We start from the raw sequence: 8522 nt of genomic DNA on the forward strand, positions 1-8522 counted from the left end.
CGTAAGTTGAATCATTTGTTTGCTGGGACTTTAAGCAGAGTTATTGTGGCTTCAACCATTTGACTCAGTCAGCTTTTATATTTGGTCTATGAATGTAATGCAGCAGCAGAAATTCTGAAGTTTGGATGTGCAGCTTGAAATTGTAATTATGCAAATACTCACTTTTATATATATGTTTGTTTTATTAATTGAAACAATTATCATATATTGTTAAGATTACATTATTTGTTCATTTTCCTCTGCTGGGATTTTCACTTTCTTGCCTTTAAAACTTTATTAAGATTGTGCGCATGTACATACATAAATTTCATTATGATTTCTATTTTTATTTCTTGTAAGACATGAATTTTTTTGATCATTCCTTTTCATCTTAGCAGAGGAATGTGTTAAATCAGATAAGCAATAGACCATAAGAAATATTAAAAGTATGCTATGGATTTTCCATTCCCATTTAAATGAAATATAGTGTTTGTGGTTGAGTCCTTGACACCCATCAGGGCTTAGCTGGATCGTTTATATGGTTTGTTCCCATAGATTTGGGGATTGAGCCTCCTCATGGTCACCTACATGACCAAAGACCATTGTTTCTCACTTCTCAAAGATTGCAGTGTTTCGCGGGGCTCCAGTTTCAAGCCAAGCTTGCGAAGCAAAATTAGGGATCCGTTTGTTTCTTTATTTCATACCCTATTCTCAAAATAATTGTTTGTTTCATTATTTAATTAGGAAATACTATTATATTATATTTAATTACTTTTAGACCCCTTAAGTTTATTAATTTAATTAAACACCCCCTGAAAAAAGTTTAAAAATGAACAAAAACACCTCCATCCACCTATAGTTGCCAGATTCCAGAAACCACTGTTGGTGGTAGCCGAAATCTGTTACAACGGCATATAAACGACCAGAATTAGCCGATAATTCTCCGATCTGGCCTTTTTCGGCCAGATCCACAGTGGATTTGGTCAAAAAAGGTCAAATTTGGCCGTCAGCGACGGCCAAAGAAATGGCTATCATTGACTGACAACAACGATCATATTTGGCATTTTGCAGCTGTCGACGGCCAGATCTGGCCGTATATCTAGCCTTTTCTGGTCAGATCCAGGGTGGATCTGGCTGAAAAAGGCCAGATCAATGTACGATCAGCCAGATCCGACCGGTCTGCGTCGTAACACCAGATTTCAGCGGTGGTGGTCGGAATTTGACATTGTGGGTGGGTGGGGGTGTTTTTGTCATTTTACAAAAAATTTATATATTGGAGTGTTTAGTTAAATTAGCAATCTAGGGGGTATTTTTGTTAATTTTTAAATTTTACCTTGTAATACTCATCCTACTCAATTACCCAATACTATCTCCAAAATCCTATCCAAAATAATAAACCAAACGGACCCTAGATCATTATTTTAACATTTCATGATTTATCTAAAAAGAGAACACGCATGATTTGAGTGTACGTATTATGGCTAATCACTGTGTGTTTCTTTCATGCCACCATTTTCTTCTCCAAGGTAATTAATATTTACTGCTGGCCAGTAGCATTAGCACATCCATGCAGGTGCAACTGCATTTTTCAAATGAGAACCAATTAATATAATAAAACACTCCACCTCTTCATGTCTCAGTGATTTTTCGATCACCTTCTAGTGATCTCCTTTGCTCTCTCTCAATATAATCTAATTAAATACTCTTTTAGGTTTCAATTCATTGTCTCTGCTATGAAACACGTCGCTGTACATTATGGATTATTCCCAGGAGAGGTTGAAGAAAGAAAAGGCGGGGGCACACTTTTATAGAATTGTAAAGGTTGGTCCTCTCAATCTTTTTTTTTTTAATTACTACTAAATTTATTGATTATAGGTAACATCAACACCTAGTTGAGCATATCTTCTTAGTAGTTATATGATATCTCTAGGTTGCACGAGACGAGGACCTTGTTGGACAAATTGGAAGGCATATATATTTTGATCTTGTGGATCATGACAAAGTAAGGAGTTTCCGTACTCAAGAGCAGATACCTTTTTACCTCTTCAAGATACCATCTTTTTGGAGTATCCAATGTGTTTCTACCAACAATTGTGATGTTTTTATTTTGGTGAATTTACACTCCTCCATCTCTGCCTCTCTCACTCTCTGTATGTTGCATTAGTGTTTTTCAATGTATTGAATCAGTGACTTGATGTGATGGATGGTGTGTGCAGCAAGAGGTTGCTAAAGAGTTTGGTATTCCAGTGCAACTTCAGCGGTTTTGGCTGGGGGTAAAGCGCCAGAACCATACATACCGCCCTAATCGGCCGTTGACACCTTTAGAGGAAACACAAACTGTAAGTAGTTCTGCTTGCTATTACTGCCCTATAGTTACTGTTTCAAGAGTTTTGTTGTAGGTTTGTTTAGTTTCAGGCAACGCCCAAGGTTTTTCAAAGGACTCCTTGTGATGTAATAATTATAACAAACATTCTTCTTTTGGGCCATTGCTAATATGTTTCTTGCAATTGTCTATATTAGGCAAATATGTAATCCTGTATGATTTGTAATTTCCTTGTGAACTAATATCCATATGTTTCCTTGGAAGAACCAGTGAATTGTTCTAATCATTGTTCTTCATTTATTCAGGATTATGATTTCGATAATTTGTTTCAGTGTATGTGCTAATTCCCATCCACTGTCTATCTTTTCTGATCTTGCTAATGGTATAACTGTTTTATGTTTTAGGTTTTCTATATGAAAATATACATTTTAATTTTGCTATGCATTTGATATGAGATAATTTATGTTGCTTATCTCCAGCGTTATGTTTTATTTCTGCAATATTGTATCGAATTGTCATCGGCTTTGGCGATGTCTTCTACCATTTTGCCGTCAGGGGGTCATTATTCCAAATGGTTTTACTAAAAAATTGGGCACTTGTTTTAGTGGTTTTAGTGTCTGAGGATGTGAAGAGATGCATTGCCCAGTTCCATTTTTTTTATCTTGGTATTTTAGGTTGGGCAGTTGAGGGAGGCATCAAATAAGGTTCATAATGCCGATTTGAAGTTGTTCTTGGAAGTAGAGCGTGGACTGGTAATCCTTTCCTTCCTATTTAAGTTTTCTGGTTTCTTCCTTGAACTATCATCCTATTTTAAGTGATGTTATGAATGTTATTTCGATTACTTTTAAAGAAACATGGAAATTATATTGATAAATAGTAGTGGATGCATGTGGGCAGGTGTCCACTAGCAGAAGTCAGATATGCTGATTTCTATAGCTATCTGTGCAGTTATGATAATACCAAAAATACCTCAAGCTAAACAGCCGTCAAGAACATTTAATTTAGAGTTGCATGGCAATGAAAATAAATGTTATTTACGTTTGTATTTTCTGTTCAGGATTTACAGCCTATTGCTCCACCTAGCAAGACAAAGGAAGATATATTTCTTTTTTCAAGCTTTATGACCCTGACAAAGAAGAGCTACGGTACTTTGTTGTTTTTTATTATATATTTGTGTCTGTGAGTGTATTTTTTTTTTTTCCTTTTCCCCTTCCGGAATAACTCCATTTAATTTGGAGATTGTTTGTCTATGATAACAGCTATGTTGGAAGGTTTTTTGTGAAGAGTACCGGTAAGCCGATAGAATATTTGGCAAACCTAAATGAAATGGCTGGCTACGCTCCTGGTGAAGAAATCGAACTCAATGAGGTTTGTTTCCTGTTGCTTATCTTTCATGAGAAGTCTTAAATGGATGGTGTCGAACTCAAGCTGAATAGTTTAAGAATTTCTTAGTCCATTAGTTTATTAGTGAAGCTGCAAAAAGGATTGGCTTAATGTTGGGCTTTGGCTCTTCAATTGTTGTGACTAGGGAGTGGATTGCTACTGTATATTAAACTTATTTTCTGTTTTACTTATTCAATAGCTAATGCAAAATGCATTTAGTACTGTATTGGGAAAAGAAAAAAAAAAAAAAAAAAAAAACAAAAAAAAAAACGAATCCAAGCACTCAAAATTCTCTCGAGAAAAAAATGTCTTAAATTAAAAGAAAAAAAAGCAACTGCAGTGTTTTTTAAAATGACATATCTTAGGAGTAGTTAATCATACCGTTTTATGAAATTTAAAGTTTGGGTGTGCTAATAGTTTGTGGCCCCTTCGAGACTTGTATTATTTCTTATTTTTTGGAGATGATTTCCTTTTGTTATGCTTGGACTAGAAGCTCTTTGCCCTCGAGTGTGTAGGGTTCTTGCTGGTATGCAACTCCTCTCAGGCCTACTTGCCTGTCTCTCCATGCTTTGGTTATTTGGAGTGACTGTTGTATTAAGGGTTGACTTTTAATATTGTTGTTTAAAAGTGTGGACCATGAAGAGTTGAGTTGTCTGAGAGCTGAGATCTCCAGTGACAAGATTTTGTGGTTTAAGTCCCTTCTAGAGGTTGTATGGAACGTTGGCTTATTTGATAATCAGTTAGCATGTCATATTTAAATTTGCATGGTTGTATGCATTATTTTGAGGATGGTAGCTTACTCATGTTTTGATATTCAGGAAATTAATTTTGAGCCCAATGTGATGTGCGTACCCATTGAAAATGGATATACATTTCGAGCTAGCAAGGTAAATGTTATGCATAACAGACATGGTGTGATTTGTTTTCCCTGTGATAATGCTTAACTCCGGCATAGTCTCTGTTGCAGCTTGAGGATGGAGATATTGTTCGCTTTCAAAAATGTCATACATTTGAAAATGCTGAACAATATTACTATCCAAATGTTCCTTCTTTTTTGGACTATGTGCATAATCAACAGGTACACCTCCAGGGTTCCTATTGTATTCAGAAAACTAAGCTTTTCTCTGATATTCATTTTGTTTTATTATTGGTTTAAAATCTCCCTACATTTATGATTTATCTCGTTGCTTTTTTGTAATGAACATCTTGCTTGTCATCCCTAGACATTGTGTTTATTTTTCTTATAATTAACTGGTATTCATCAACTCATCATTTAACTTTGCTAAATTTTGCATGATTTTGTGTGGTAGGTGGTTGTTCACTTCCGATCTCTTGAAAAGCCGAAGGTAGATGATTTTTGTCTAGAGATGTAAGGGCTTAATATTAGATGAAGTTGAATTCTGTAATTTTACTGCAGATTTATCTTTGTTGATTGTGCATTATTTTATGTATATGTACATTACCGAGTAATTGTGTCTGATGCTATTGTGTTTTGGATGTCAAGGTCAAAGCTTTTTACGTATGATGATGTTGTAGAAAGAGGAGCTCAGCAATTGAATTTGGATGATCCATCCAAAATCAGGCTTACATCACATTGCTTTTTCTTTCAGCAACCCAAACCTCAACCTATTAAGTACCGTGGCATCGCTCGTTTGGCTGGTATGCTGGTTCAGTACAACCAGGTAGTAGTCATTGTTCTAGTTAATGTGGGATGTTGAAATTTAATGGAAAATGTAATATTATGCTTTTTCTCATCAGGTTCTTGGACAGACTTCTGATATATTGTACTATGAAGTATTGGACATTCCTCTGCCAGAATTAGAAAGTCTGAAATTTCTCAAAGTAGCATTTCATCATGATATGAAGTATGAAGTGAGTATGCTGATCAATTTCTTAAGTTACTCTCAAAGATGTTGAGCCTTTTTCCTGCTTTTGGCGGAATCTCTCTGTGCTTCAAATTTTTACTTGAAATCTAAATTTCTGGAGCAGGTGGAGTTGTCTCATCCTGATGCAGAACTCCAGTTGCTAGAAGTTTTCTATCATAAGATTTACAAGGTCTGAAGTTTTCTATCATAAGATTTACAAGGTCTTAAGTTTTCTATCATAATGTGGGAAGTCTAAGGATCAGGGTGCTGATCTACTTATGTTCCCTTCTCCAACCTAGCCAAGACCAAGCTCCCTGATCACTTGGACCTGGACTCCTTTGAATAGGGTATTTGTTTCATATCTACAGAGTAAAATTCCTGGAAGCCGAACATTAAGAATTTGCATGTTGAGGTTTTGAAGTTCCAAAGCTGTTGCTTTAGAAAGAAAGCTTCCAGCGTTGAGCATAATGTTCTTGTGTTTTCATAGTTTGAGAAATGTATGTATTATTATTTTTAAACACAGTATCTGAAAATAACAATATATTTATTTTCATTATCATATTATAACTGCTGTAATGACTCTCTTTCTAGCTAGTATATTCGTAAAATATCAGTAAAAGCTTATTAAATATATATAAGAAAATATATAAACGAGTATCAAAGTATGGGCCTATATTTAATTTTCTTTATAAACAAAACTTTACATAATACAAATAAGTCTCAAAATATTAACTTGACAGTTTTGTCCAACCCTTTCTACTGTGTGATGATCCAAGTGACTGCATTTCACTTGTTATCTACAAAAACATTGAAAATAACGGGGTGAACACTAATTGCTCAGTAAGTAAACCCGCTATGTTACCCTTCTCTTTCCTTTGCTTAACTTCTGAATTTCTTTCATTACTTCACAGTTCCCCATTCTTCTCTATTCTTTCTCTACTCTTACTCTTTTTTTTTTTCTTTGTTCTTCCTCTATTTTTCCCTCTGTTCTTTCTCTATTTTAATTTCTCACTACTTAGATAATGGGCATGATATTATGCATAAATAAAATGCAAATGCACAATTGTATAAAAGGTGCATTTTCTTTTCTGTTTTTCCTTCTTCTCGATTCTTATTCTGTTTTTCTTTCTTTCTCTTCTTTCTTATTCTTTCTCATTCATTTCATTTCTTTTCTCTTTTTTCTTATTCTCTTCTTTTCTTATTCTTTTCTCTTCTTTCTTATTCTTTTCTTTTCTCTTCTTTTCTTATTCTTTTGCCGATCAGACTCGGTTGAGGCCTGGATTTGGAACCTTGGCCGTGTGAGTGTATTCTTCTTTCTTGGGTACAGCCCTCATCCACATGCACTCTTACGAACTGTACCAATTTTTCTTTATTCTTCTTAGGCCGCTCACTAAAGGCGGCGTGCATGTGGGGAAAATTCTTCTTGTCACTCACAGTTCCCCATCGCAACAACCTTTTCTTCATTTTATCTTTTTACACTTCTTTAACTAAAATTCAGATTTGGAACTTTTTAATATTCTCATTTCTTTTTATTTAATCTTTAACATTTTTTAGTGCTTTTTCATGCTGTTATGAATATGTATGCATGTAGATGGTTTCATGCTTATACTTCTTTCTAAATTCACATGTTCAAATGCAATTATGCAATATGGAATGCAAACATGCCATTCTCTACCATCTACAAACTCATCTCAATATAACACGTAATCATACTCATATAAACACTTCTTTTTGATATTTCATCAAACAACTTATGTGCACAAAGTAACTCTAATTTGGCTAGATTTTTGTCTCTTTTCTAAGGCACCAAAATTTGGAAACTAAACCCTCCATATTTAACACCAAATCTGCCCAAAATAGACACTTCAAAATTTCCACTCCAACCCTTCCAAATTTCATCCAAACATCCAATACACCAACACAAATACTCATGGATAAGTTATAATCATCATTCAATACCAAATCCATCAACAATTTGTACATATAAGACATATGTATACATAAAAGAAATTCTCTACACCATAACTTAAATCATACTTAGGGTAGGATTTACTTACCTCATATACGAGCAATCCAACACTTTAAAAACCTTCTTTGATTCAACTCCCTTTCTCTTAAATCCTATGAACATAAATCATCAAAATTCAACACTTTAAAAATTAAAACTCACTTCTTAGTGCAAGGATCTTACCTAAAGATGCTTGAGATTGAAAATCCACTAAAAAATACCCAAAATCTATGAATTTCCTTTGAAGAAGAATTGAAGAATTTGAGAAAATATGGAGGTGAAAGTGGTGTGAAAATGGGTGAAAGTGGCTAGGGTTTCACTCTTCCATTTGATATAACATAAAAAAAAAAAATATATATATATATATATATATTTTTTTCCCATTTTGCCCTTGCACTTTCTTTAAAATTTCATCTATGTCCCTTAGTCAATTACCATAATGCCCTTATATTTCTTGCATTCTTCATGAAATTCTATCTCTTTTCACTCCCCACTTTTTCAACTAATTGTGAGTGAAAAGACCATTTTCTTAATGCAAGTTTAAGGTATTTTCTTCACATTTTCTCAAAATAACTTTAACAAAAATCAACTAAGGGTATAAGAGCATAAATTAAATTACATACCTCCATGTGGGCATTACAATTCGAAATATACTGTCACTTTTAAATATTTATTTTGAATTTAACCATCTATTTGATTGTGAACTAATAGTAAATATATGAATAGTAAAAGTTATTATATACTTTTTTGTCCTACTTGCCTGAGTGGAAGACACCTTTGCACCACTGTTTTACTGACACGATGAGAGACTCGGTAAGATGACCAGGTCATGGGTCAACCGGTCCAATCGGTTGGACCGATTGGTTGGACCGATGACATCAGCATATTGACATCATGCTCAGATCAGAAATAAAAGATGAACTTGGAAATTTTAAACCTATTTTTATTATTAAATATAAAGTGA

General features: G+C 34.2%; 1 pseudogene; it reads left to right on the top strand.

Moving 5' to 3' along the window:
- The first annotated feature begins 1734 nt into the window (after nucleotides 1-1734).
- Nucleotides 1735-5746, top strand: LOC116122437 (annotated as a pseudogene).
- The last annotated feature ends 2776 nt before the right edge of the window (nucleotides 5747-8522 follow it).

This window comes from Pistacia vera, unplaced genomic scaffold (genome assembly GCF_008641045.1).
Source record: "Pistacia vera cultivar Batoury unplaced genomic scaffold, PisVer_v2 Contig134, whole genome shotgun sequence".
Classification (NCBI taxonomy): domain Eukaryota; kingdom Viridiplantae; phylum Streptophyta; class Magnoliopsida; order Sapindales; family Anacardiaceae; genus Pistacia; species Pistacia vera.